Source organism: Scyliorhinus torazame, chromosome 4 (assembly GCF_047496885.1).
Source record: "Scyliorhinus torazame isolate Kashiwa2021f chromosome 4, sScyTor2.1, whole genome shotgun sequence".
NCBI classification, from domain to species: Eukaryota; Metazoa; Chordata; class Chondrichthyes; order Carcharhiniformes; family Scyliorhinidae; genus Scyliorhinus; species Scyliorhinus torazame.
This window is the reverse complement of record NC_092710.1, coordinates 52,183,113-52,195,328: the sequence shown is the minus strand read 5'-3', so window position 1 is coordinate 52,195,328 and position 12,216 is coordinate 52,183,113. Positions and strand designations below refer to the sequence as shown.

The 12,216-nt window shown below is 43.3% G+C and overlaps 4 non-coding genes across 4 annotated transcripts; all 4 read right to left on the bottom strand.

Annotated features, from left to right (window-relative positions):
- Positions 1 to 1,437: 1,437 nt before the first annotated feature.
- On the bottom strand, positions 1,438 to 1,510 carry trnak-uuu (transfer RNA lysine (anticodon UUU)). Its single transcript has one exon. It is a non-coding gene; the product is annotated as a tRNA-Lys (tRNA).
- A 1,489-nt stretch (positions 1,511 to 2,999) lies between these two features.
- On the bottom strand, positions 3,000 to 3,072 carry trnak-uuu (transfer RNA lysine (anticodon UUU)). Its single transcript has one exon. It is a non-coding gene; the product is annotated as a tRNA-Lys (tRNA).
- A 2,601-nt stretch (positions 3,073 to 5,673) lies between these two features.
- trnat-cgu (transfer RNA threonine (anticodon CGU)) lies at positions 5,674 to 5,747 on the bottom strand. The gene has a single exon. It is a non-coding gene; the product is annotated as a tRNA-Thr (tRNA).
- Positions 5,748 to 6,201: 454 nt separating this feature from the next.
- trnak-uuu (transfer RNA lysine (anticodon UUU)) lies at positions 6,202 to 6,274 on the bottom strand. The gene has a single exon. It is a non-coding gene; the product is annotated as a tRNA-Lys (tRNA).
- Between the last annotated feature and the right edge of the window lie 5,942 nt (positions 6,275 to 12,216).

The window sequence follows — 12,216 nt, the reverse complement described above, 5'->3', positions numbered from 1 at the left end:
TGAATTTCCTTCACTGGTAATTCAGCCTCTCCAGCTCATTTCCCTCGCAAGCAGACCGGCAGTCTCCCTTCGGCTTTCTTTCTCAAATTCTTCAACTTGGACTCGCATTTTACCAATGACCTGTGATGTGACAACTGTTGTTACCCAGGGACATGCACTGGGACTTCAAGACATTGAAGATTACGGTTAGTTCGCTGAGATATCAGTGGGAAGCTGCAGAGATACAGATTGTATTTTGAGAGAGGGAATAAAGGGTGTCATCTGTTGTTTGTTGTGGCAGAGTGTGAACGCAAGTAAGCTCATCGAGTAAAGTAGCAAATTATGCAAATCGCAAAGTTTCAGGGTGTAAATAGATCTGTCAACGCCACATCTTCATGGAAAACGCCCCATCCTTTATCCCGCCCAAATCGTTCTTGCTGACATGCAGCAACAGATATCGTCCAATAAAAAGGCAAATTACTGCAGATGTGAAATCTGAAAAAAAACAGGAAATGATGGAAAATCTCAGTGGGTCTGGCAGCATCTGTGAAGAGAGAACCGAGCTAACGTTTCGAGGCTGGGTCACTCTTCATCAGATTAAATCTGTGAATCTGCATGAGAAACTAAAAATGATTGGATTAAAGCTCATCAAATTTGAGGACGTCTGTGGAACCAGACACAAAGTTAATGTTTCAAATCCGTGTGATCCTTATTCAGAGCTGAATCGAAGTTACATGCAATGGAGTAGATGAGGAAAATGGAAGTTGCGTGAAAAATTGGAGATATGGAAGTTTGAATCAAGTTTGACATAAAACAAGCGAAAACAATTTTGAAGGTCAGTACCACAGATATGATGTCAACATTTTCTGTGTTCACCATTAAATGAGGAACATTCTTCACAGGCAACATGCTTTGACCTGAATGTATAAAGGCACTGCTGAAATTTGAACTCAGGATCTACTTGTTTATAAGACAGGTGCTTTAACCATCTAAACCACAGCACCAATCTGCAAAGGAACTTTGCAAGTGTAGAACAGATTTCAATTGTTTTGATTAAACATCAGTATTGTTGATTTCTCCTGCTGAATTTGAGAGTGCAAACTAAAATATTCATCAGCACTGGCCTTTTGAAACTGTAAAAATTGCAGTTATTTCTGAAAGTTATTAATTTAAAAGCAGTTCTGCAGGAAAGAAGTATACAAACAGGAAATATTTTGCGAATTGGGAAGTGATTAAACATGGCCAGAAAACTACAGTGGTATAATGCTGGATAAGGCCAGGAGAGAGTTTTTACATTCACTGAAAATCTAGCAAAAATTCCTGAACATTCTGGACGGCTGTTGCAATTTGGCAAACACGACGTTGTCACGGTTCTTCCACTTTCCTTGAAGCATCCTGCATTCTTTATTTTTATTTCCGACCGTTCATTGGGAAGCAAACGCCTTGAGCCAAAATCAAAACCCTGACAGGGACTTGAACCCAGGACCCTCAGATTAAAAGTCTGATGCTCTACCGACTGAGCTACCAGGGCCCATTACAAAAATGCTCTCATAGTTCAGTTCAAAGTCTCATATTGTATCTTTTGAATTTCCTTCACTGGTAATTCAGCCTCTCCAGCTCATTTCCCTCGCAAGCAGACCGGCAGCCTCCCTTCGGCTTTCTTTCTCAAATTCTTCAACTTGGACTCGCATTTTACCAATGACCTGTGATGTGACAACTGTTGTTACCCAGGGACATGCACTGGGACTTCAAGACATTGAAGATTACGTTTAGTTCGCTGAGATATCAGTGGGAAGCTGCAGAGATACAGATTGTATTTTGAGAGAGGGAATAAAGCGTGTCATCTGTTGTTTGTTGTGGCAGAGTGTGAACGCAAGTAAGCTCATCGAGTAAAGTAGCAAATTATGCAAATCGCAAAGTTTCAGGGTGTAAATAGATCTGTCAACACCACATCTTCATGGAAAACGCCCCATCCTTTATCCTACCCAAATCGTTCATGCTGACATGCAGCAACATATATCGTCCAATAAAAAGGCAAATTACTGCAGATGTGAAATCTGAAAAAAAAACAGGAAATGATGGAAAATCTCAGTGGGTCTGGCAGCATCTGTGAAGAGAGAACCGAGCTAACGTTTCGAGGCTGGGTCACTCTTCATCAGAGTAAATCTGTGAATCTGCATGAGAAACTAAAAATGATTGGATTAAAGCTCATAAAATTTGAGGACGTCTGTGGAACCAGACACAAAGTTAATGTTTCAAATCCGTGTGATCCTTATTCAGAGCTGAATCGAAGTTACATGCAATGGAGTAGATGAGGAAAATGGAAGTTGCGTGAAAAATTGGAGATATGGAAGTTTGAATCAAGTTTGACATAAGACAAGCGAAAACAATTTTGAAGGTCAGTACCACAGATATGATGTCAACATTTTCTGTGTTCACCATTAAATGAGGAACATTCTTCACAGGCTACATGCTTTGACCTGAATGTATAAAGGCACTGCTGAGATTTGAATTCAGGATCTCTTGTTTATAAGACAGGTGCTTTAACCATCTAAGCCACAGCACCAATCTGCAAAGGAACTTTGCAAGTGTAGAACAGATTTCAATTGTTTTGATTAAACATCAGTATTGTTGATTTCTCCTGCTGACTTTGAGAGTGCAAACTAAAATATTCATCAGCACTGGCCTTTTGAAACTGTAAAAATTGCAGTTATTTCTGAAAGTTATTAATTTAAAAGCAGTTCTGCAGGAAAGAAGTATACAAACAGGAAATATTTTGCGAATTGGGAAGTGATTAAACATGGCCAGAAAACTACAGTGGTATAATGCTGGATAAGGCCAGGAGAGAGTTTTTACATTCACTGAAAATCTAGCAAAAATTCTTGAACATTCTGGACGGCTGTTGCAATTTGGCAAACACGACGTTGTCACGGTTCTTCCACTTTCCTTGAAGCATCCTGCATTCTTTATTTTTATTTCCGACCGTTCATTGGGAAGCAAACGCCTTGACCGAAAATCAAAACCCAGACAGGGACTTGAACCCTGGACCCTCAGATTAAAAGTCTGATGATCTACCGACTGAGCTACCAGGGCCCATTACAAATGTGTTCTCATAGTTCAGTTCAAAGTCTCATATTGTATCTTTTGAATTTCCTTCACTGGTAATTCAGCCTCTCCAGCTCATTTCCCTCGCAAGCAGACCGGCAGCCTCCCTTCGGCTTTCTTTCTCAAATTCTTCACTTGGACTCGCATTTTACCAATGACCTGTGATGTGACAACTGTTGTTACCCATGGACATGCACTGGGACTTCAAGACATTGAAGATTACACTAGTTCGCTGAGATATCAGTGGGAAGCTGCAGAGATACAGATTGTATTTTGAGAGAGGGAATAAAGCGTGTCATCTGTTGTCTGTTGTGGCAGAGTGTGAACGCAAGTAAGCTCATCTAGTAAAGTAACAAATTATGCAAATCGCAAAGTTTCAGGGTGTAAATAGATCTGTCAACGCCACATCTTCATGGAAAACTCCCCATCCTTTATACCGCCCAAATCGTTCTTGCTGACATGCAGCAACATATATCGTCCAATAAAAAGGCAAATTACTGCAGATGTGAAATCTGAAAAAAAACAGGAAATGATGGAAAATCTCAGTGGGTCTGGCAGCATCTGTGAAGAGAGAACCGAGCTAACGTTTCGAGGCAGGGTCATTCTTCATCAGAGTAAATCATTTAATCTTTGCCCACAGACATCACTGACAGACATTCAGAATGTTCCTACTGGATTTCCTGAGGTCAATCCTGTCGTGCATTCAAAGGAAAATACTGCACATGTTGTGAATGTGCATGAGAAACTAAAAATGATTGGATTAAAGCTCATAAAATTTGAGGATATCTGTGGAGCCAGACACAAAGTTAATGTTTCAAATCCGTGTGATCCTTATTCAGAGCTGAAGCGAGGTTACATGCAAGGGAGTAGATGAGGAAAATGGAAGTTGCATGAAAAGCGGGAGATATGGAAGTTTGAAATAAAACAAGGGAAAGCAATGTTGAAGGTCAGTACCACAGAAACGTTGTCACCATTTCCTGTGTCCACCATTGATTGAGGAGCATTCTTCACAGGCTACATGCTTAAACCTGAATGTATAAAGGTACTGCTGAGATTTAAAGTCAAGATCTCCTGTTTACAAGACAGGCGCTTTAACCATCTAAGCCACAGCACCAATCTGCAAGACAGCTTTGCAAGTGTAGAACAGATTTCAATTGTTTTGATTAAACATCAGTATTGTTGATTTCTCCTGCTGACTTTGAGAGTGCAAATTAAAATATTCATCGGCACTGGGCTTTTGACACTGTAAAAATTGCAGTTATTCTGAAAGTTATTAATTTAAAAGCAGTTCTGCAGGAAAGAATAATACAAACAGGAAATATTTTGCGAATTGGGAAGTGATTCAACATGGCCAGAAAACTACAGTGGTACAATGCAGGACAAGACCAGGAGAGAGTTTATACATTCACTGAAAATCTAGCAAAAATTCTTGAAAATTCTGGACGGCTGTTGCAATTACCAAACACGACGTTGTCACGGTTCTTCCACTTTCCATAAAGCATCCTGCATTCTTTATTTTTCATTTCCTACCATTCATTGGGAAGCAAACGCCTTGAGCCAAAATCAAAACCCTGACAGGGACTTGAACCCTGGACCCACAAATTAAAAGTCTGAAGCTCTACCGACTGAGCTACCAAGACCCATTCCAAAAATGGGTCACAGCTCACTTCAAAGTCTCATATTGTATCTTTTGAATTTCCTTCACTGGTAATTCAGCCTCTCCAGCTCATTTCCCTCGCAAGCAGACCGGCAGTCTCCCTTCGGCTTTCTTTCTCAAATTCTTCAACTTGGACTCGCATTTTACCAATGACCTGTGATGTGACAACTGTTGTTACCCAGGGACATGCACTGGGACTTCAAGACATTGAAGATTACGGTTAGTTCGCTGAGATATCAGTGGGAAGCTGCAGAGATACAGATTGTATTTTGAGAGAGGGAATAAAGGGTGTCATCTGTTGTTTGTTGTGGCAGAGTGTGAACGCAAGTAAGCTCATCGAGTAAAGTAGCAAATTATGCAAATCGCAAAGTTTCAGGGTGTAAATAGATCTGTCAACGCCACATCTTCATGGAAAACGCCCCATCCTTTATCCCGCCCAAATCGTTCTTGCTGACATGCAGCAACAGATATCGTCCAATAAAAAGGCAAATTACTGCAGATGTGAAATCTGAAAAAAAACAGGAAATGATGGAAAATCTCAGTGGGTCTGGCAGCATCTGTGAAGAGAGAACCGAGCTAACGTTTCGAGGCTGGGTCACTCTTCATCAGATTAAATCTGTGAATCTGCATGAGAAACTAAAAATGATTGGATTAAAGCTCATCAAATTTGAGGACGTCTGTGGAACCAGACACAAAGTTAATGTTTCAAATCCGTGTGATACTTACTCAGAGCTGAAGCGAGGTTACATGCAATGGAGTAGATGAGGAAAATGGAAGTTGCGTGAAAAATCGGAGATATGGAAGTTTGAATCAAGTTAGACATAAAACAAGCTTGAAGGTCAGTACCACAGAATTTATGTCAACATTTTCTGTGTTCACCATTAAATGAGGAGCATTCTTCACAGGCTACATGCTTTGACCTGAATGTATAAAGGTACTGCTGAGATTTGAACTCAAGATCTCCTGTTTACGAGACAGGTGCTTTAACCATCTAAGCCACAGTACCAATCTGCAAAGAAACTTTGCAAGTGTAGAACAGATTTCAATTGTTTTGATTAAACATCAGTATTGTTGATTTCTCCTGCTGACTTTGAGAGTGCAAACTAAAATATTCATCAGCACTGGCCTTTTGAAACTGTAAAAATTGCAGTTATTTCTGAAAGTTATTAATTTAAAAGCAGTTCTGCAGGAAAGAAGTATACAAACAGGAAAAATTTTACAAATTGGGACGTGATTAAACATGGCCAGAAAACTACAGTGGTATAATGCTGGATCAGACCAGGAGAGAGTTTTTTCATTCACTGAAAATCTAGCAATAATTCTTGAAAATTCTGGACGGCTGTTGCAATTTGCCAAACACAACGTTGTCGCGGTTCTTCCACTTTCCATGAAGCCTCCTGCATTCTTTATTTTTATTTCCGACCGTTCATTGGGAAGCAAAGGCCTTGAGCCAAAATCAAAACCCCGACAGGGACTTGAACCCTGGACCCTCAGATTAAAAGTCAGATGCTCTACCGACTGAGCTACCAGGGCACATTCCAAAAACAGGTCACAGCTCACTTCAAAGTCTCATATTGTATCTTTTGAATTTCCTTCACTGGTAATTCAGCCTCTCCAGCTCATTTCCTTCGCAAGCAGACCGGCAGCCTCCCTTTAGTTTCCTTTCTCAAATTCTTCAACTTGGACTCGCATTTTACCCGACCAGTGGAAACATCCTGCCCGCATCTATCCTTTCTATTCCCTTCATAATTATATATGTCTCAATAAGATCCCCCCCGCACTCTTCTAAACTCCAATGAGTACAGTCCCAGTCTACTCAACCTCTCATCATAATCCAATCCCCTCAACTCTGGGATCAACCTAGTGAATCTCCTCTGCACTCCCTCCAGTGCCAATATGTCCTTTCTCAGGTAAGGAACACAAAACTGAACACAATACTCCAGATGCGGCCTCACCAGCACCCTATACAATTGCAGCATAACCTCACTAGTCTTGAACTCCATCCCTCTAGCAATGAAAGACAAAACTCGATTAGCCTTCTTAATCACCTGTTGCACCTGCACACCAACTTTTTGCGACTCGTGCACAAGCACACCCAGGTCCCAATGCACAGCAGCATGTTTTAACACCTTACCTTTTAAATAATAATGCATTCTGCTGTTATTCCTCCCAAAATGGATTGCCTCACACTTGGCAACATTGAATTCCATCTGCCAGACCTAGCCCATTCACCTAACCTATCCAAATCCTTCTGCAGACTTCCGGTATCCTCTGCCCTTTTTGCTTTACCACTCATCTTAGTGTCTGCAAACTTTGACACATTGCACTTGGTCCCCAACTCTAAATTGTCTATGTAAATTGTGAACAACTGCGGGCCCAACACTGATCCTTGAGGGAACCCACTAGTTACAGTTTGCCAACCAGAGAAACACCAATTTATCCCCACTCTCTGCTTTCTGTTAGTTAACCAATCCTCTACCCATGCTACCACTTTACCCTCAATGCCATGCATCTTTAGTTTATGCAGCAACCTTTTGTGTGGCACCTTGTCAAAAGCTTTCTGGAAATCCAGATATACCACATCCATTGGCTCCCCGTTATCTATTGCATTGGTAACGTCCTCAAAAAATTCTACCAAATCAGTCAGACACGACCTACCCTTTGTGAACCCATGCTGCGTCTGCCCAATGGGACAATTTCCCTCCAGGTGCCCCGCTATTTCCTCCTTAATGATAGATTCCAGCATTTTCCCTGCAACCGAAGTTTAGCTTACCGGCCTATAATTATCCACTTTCTGCCGACCTCCTCTTTTAAACAGTGGTGTCACGTTTGCTACTTTCCTATCCTCTGGGACCACCCCAGAGTCTAGTGAATTTTGATAAATTATCACTAGTGCGTTTACGATTTCCCTAGCCATCTCTTTTAACACTCTGGGATGCATCCCATCAGGGCCAGGAGACTTGTCTACCTTTAGCCCCATTAGCTTGCCCAATACTGCCTCCTTAGTGATTACAATCCTCTCAAGGTCCTCACCTATCATATCCTTATTTCCATCAGTCACTGGCATGTTATTTGTGTCCTCCACTGTGAAGACTGACCCAAAAAACCTGTTCAGCTCCTCAGCCATTTCCCCGTCTCCTATTATTAAATCTCCCTTCTCATCTTCCAAAGGACCAATATTTACCTTAGCGACTCTTTTTTGTTTTAGATATTTGTAGAAGCTTTTACTATCTGCTTTTATGTTCTGAGCCAGTTTACTTTCACAGTCTACCTTACTCTTCTTTATGGCTTTTTTATAGCTTTCTATTGTCCCCTAAAGACTACCCAGTCCTCTAGTCTCCCACTAAATTTTGCCACTTTGTATGTTTTTTCCTTCAATTTGATACTCTCCCTCACCTCCTTAGATATCCACGGTCGATTTTTCCCCTTTCTACCGTCTTTCTTTCTTGTTGCTATGAACCTTTTCTGAACACTGTGAAAGATTGCACGGAAGGTTCTCCACTGTTCCTCAACTGCTTCACCATGAAGTCTTTGCTCCCAGTCTACCTTAGCTAGTTCTTCTCTCATCCCATTGTAATCGCCTTTGTTTAAGCACAAAACACTAGTGTTTGATTTTACCTTGTCATCCTCCAACTGTATTTTAAATTCCACCATATTGTGGTCGCTCCTTCCAAGAGGATCCTGAACTATAAGATCATTAATCAATCCTGCCTCATTACACATGTCCAGATCTAGGACCGCTTGTTCCCTTGTAGGTTCCATTACATACTGTTCCAGGAAATTATCCCGGGCACATTCTATAAACTCCTCCTCAAGGCTGCCTTTACCAACCTGGTTAAACCAATCGATATGCAGATTAAAATCTCCCATGATAACCACTGTACCATTTCTACATGCATCCGTTATTTCTTTGCTTATTGCCTGCCCTACCATTCTGTTACTATTTGGTGGCCTATAGACTACTCCTATCAGTGACCTTTTTGCCTTACTATTCCTGATTTCCACCCAAATTGATTCAACCTTGTCCTCCATAGCACCAATATCATCCCTTACTATTGCCCGGATGCCATCCTTAAGCAACAAAGCTACACCACCGTCCTTACCGTCCATTCTATCCTTTCGTATAGTCTGATACCCTTGGATATTTAACTCCCAGTCGTGACCATCTTTTAACCATGTTTCAGTAATGGCCACTAAATCATAGTCATTCACGATGATTTGTGCCATCAACTCATTTACCTTATTTCGTATACTACGAGCATTCAGATAAAGTACACTTATGCTGTTTTTTATGTTTTTGTTATGAATCCTAACACCTTGATCAGCAACTTTTCGCAATTTATTTTTCCTCTTACCCTTTCTCCTAATTTTCCTTGTCTTTGAACCCATATCTCTACAAAATAACCTGTCACGTAACCTGCTGCCTTGATCTCCATTAACCATTATACTGTCCATAGCTTTACACTTCCCTTCCCCCCAACTTGCTAGTTTAAAGTCCTTGTGACCAACCTATTTATCCTATTCGCTAGAACACTGGTCCCAGAATGGTTCAGGTGAAGACCGTCCCAACGGTACAGGTCCCTCCTGCCCCAGTACTGATTCCAATGCCCCATGAAATGGAATCCCTCTTTCCCGCACCACTCCTTTAGCCACGTGTTAACTTCTCTAATTTTCTCAACCCTCTGCCAATTGGCACGTGGCTCGGGTAGTAATCCAGAGATTATAACCCTGGAGGACCTGCTCTTTAATTTAGTCCCTAGTGTTTGATAATCCCCAAACAGGTCCTCTTTCCTAGTCTTACCTATGTTGTTAGTCCCAATGTGGACCACAGCAACTGGATCCTCCCCCTCCCTCTCCAAAATCCTTTCAAGCCGATCAGAGATGTCCCTCACCCTGGCACTGGGCAGGCAACATACCATGCAGGACTCTCGATCTGGCTTACAAAGGATGCCATCAATCTCCCTAATTATAGAATCCCCTACAACTACCACTTGTCTTTTTGCTCCCCCCTCTTGAATGGCTTCCTGTACCAAAGTGCAGTGGTCAGTCAACGCATCCTCCCTACAGCCCTCTTCCTCATCCACACAGGGAGCAAGTACCTTATACCTGTTGGACAAAGTCAAGGGATGAGGCTCCTCAACTCCTAAACTCAGGATCCCCCTACCTGCCTCCCTTGCAGTCATACCATTCTGTCCCTGACCACTGTCCGAATTAACAGAACTTATTCTACCGGGTGTGACTGCCTCCTGAAACAAAGCGTCCAGGTAATGTTCCCCCTCCCTGATGTGCTGCAGTGTGTGCAGCTCGGTCTCCAGCTCATCAATTCTGAGTCGTAATTCCTCGAGCAGCCAACACTGCAGATGTGGTCACTGACGGTCTCAATGGGATCCACCAGTTCCATCATCATACAGCAACAGCACATCACCTGTCCAGCCATATTCAACTAGTTAATTAATTTAAATATTTAAAAAAAAAAACATTTTTTGTCGAACCTCAACGATAAACCCGAACACCAACAAAAACATAGCCCTCTCTGGCCACTCACCTGAACTCAGTCACTCACCTAAACTCAGATGCACTCTGTTCCAATCAGCACTCCGTGACTAAAGGCACTCCTGCCACACCTTTTGTGCACTCACCTCTCCCAGCACTGTCCCGGCTCTCTCCTCCAGCGCTTTTAAAATCTCCCGGCTCTCTCCTCCCGTGCTTTTTAAATCTCCCGGCTCTCTCCTCCCGCCCTTTTTAAATCTCCCGGCTCTCTCCTCCGGCGCTATTTTGGCTGTCCCGGCTCTCTCTGCTCCCGCACTGTTTTCGCTGTGCAGCGGGACCTGGGTGTCCTTGTGCACCAGTCGCTGAAGGTAAGCATGCAGGTGCAGCAGGTGGTAAAGTGGTATGTTGGCCTTCATTGCGAGGTGTTTCGTGTATAGAAGGAGGGATGTGTTGCTGCAATTATAAAGGGCCATGGTGAGGCCACACCTGGAGTATTGCGTGCAGTTTTGGTCTCCTCCTCTGTGGAAGGATGTTCTTGCTCTCGAGGGAGTGCAGCGAAGGTTTACCACACTGATTCCAGGGATGGCTGGACTATCATATGAGGAGAGATTGACTAGGTTAGGATTATTCTCGCTGGTGTTCAGAAGAATGAGGGGGGATCTCATAGAGACTTATAAAATTCTGACAGGACTAGACAGGGTAAATGCGGGGAAGATGTTACCAATGTGGGTGTGTCCAGAGCCAGGGGTCACAGTCTGAGGATTCAGGGTAAACCATTTTGGACAGAGATGAGGAGATATTTTTTCACCCAAAGAGTGGTGAGCCTGTGGAATTCATTACCACAGGAAGTAGTTGACGCTAAAACATGGAATATATTCAAGAGGCGGCTAGATATAGCACTTGGGGTGAATGGGATCAAAGGATATGGGGAGACAGCAGGATTAGGCTTTTGAGGTGGATGATCAGCCATGATCGTGATGAATGGCGGAGCAGGCTCGAAGGGCCGAAAGACTTCCTCCTGCTCCTATGTTCCACAAAAGGCCACCAGTGAGTCTGCACCGGCCCTTGGAAAGAGCACCCTACTTAAGCCCCACGCCTCCACCCTATCCCCTTTATCCCCGTAACCCAGTATCCCCACCGAAACGGTTTGGACACTGAGGGCAATTTAGGGTGTCCAATCCACCTAACCTGCACATCTTTGGACTGTGGGAGGAAGCCGGAGCACCCGGAGAAAACCCCCACACACACAGAGAACGTGCAGACTCCGCACAGACAGTGACCCAAACCAGAAATCGAACATGGAACGCTGGAGCTGTGAAGTAACTGTGCTAAGCACTGCGCTAACGTGCTGCCTGAAGGCCATTGTCTGCAGGGGGTAAAAGTCAGACATGTTAGCATGGTGCGTACTCGCATGCCCAGCCAGGTCCAACAGGCTGTACTGCAGACCATGCCCCCACTTGTCCTGCTCCTTCCCCCCCGGCCACTCCTCCAGCACTCTGCCCTCCACAACCCTGGCTCCATCGGTGTGCCTTGGGGACCTATGGCCCTGGTGCCCATCACAATGCAGCATGAAGTCGACCGCTTGGACACTCTCAAACAGCTCCCCATGAACTAAAAATGTCCAGATATCTGGGGGCCATTTTAGCTGCCCTCCTATTTTCTAAAAGAACAAAAATGGCTTCACATCATTCTCTTCAAATTTGGAAAGGAATCTCACAAACTTGATGGTCTCAGAAAGTAGTCCCACGTGAGAGGGATGGTGAGGGGGATGGGGTGGGTATTTCCTCATCGAGAGAGATATTAACTTGCAGCGACGCCGTCTATACTCTCCTTACCTTTGAGTTGCCAGCTCCATTTCCAATATTCGGAAAAAGCAAATTCTCTTTCCTTTTCTTGATCCCTCCCTCTCCCTTCCTTCTCTTTCTCACTTTCCCTCTCTTTAACATTCCCCACGCTCTCTTTCCCTCTCATGAGCTTCTTCCTCT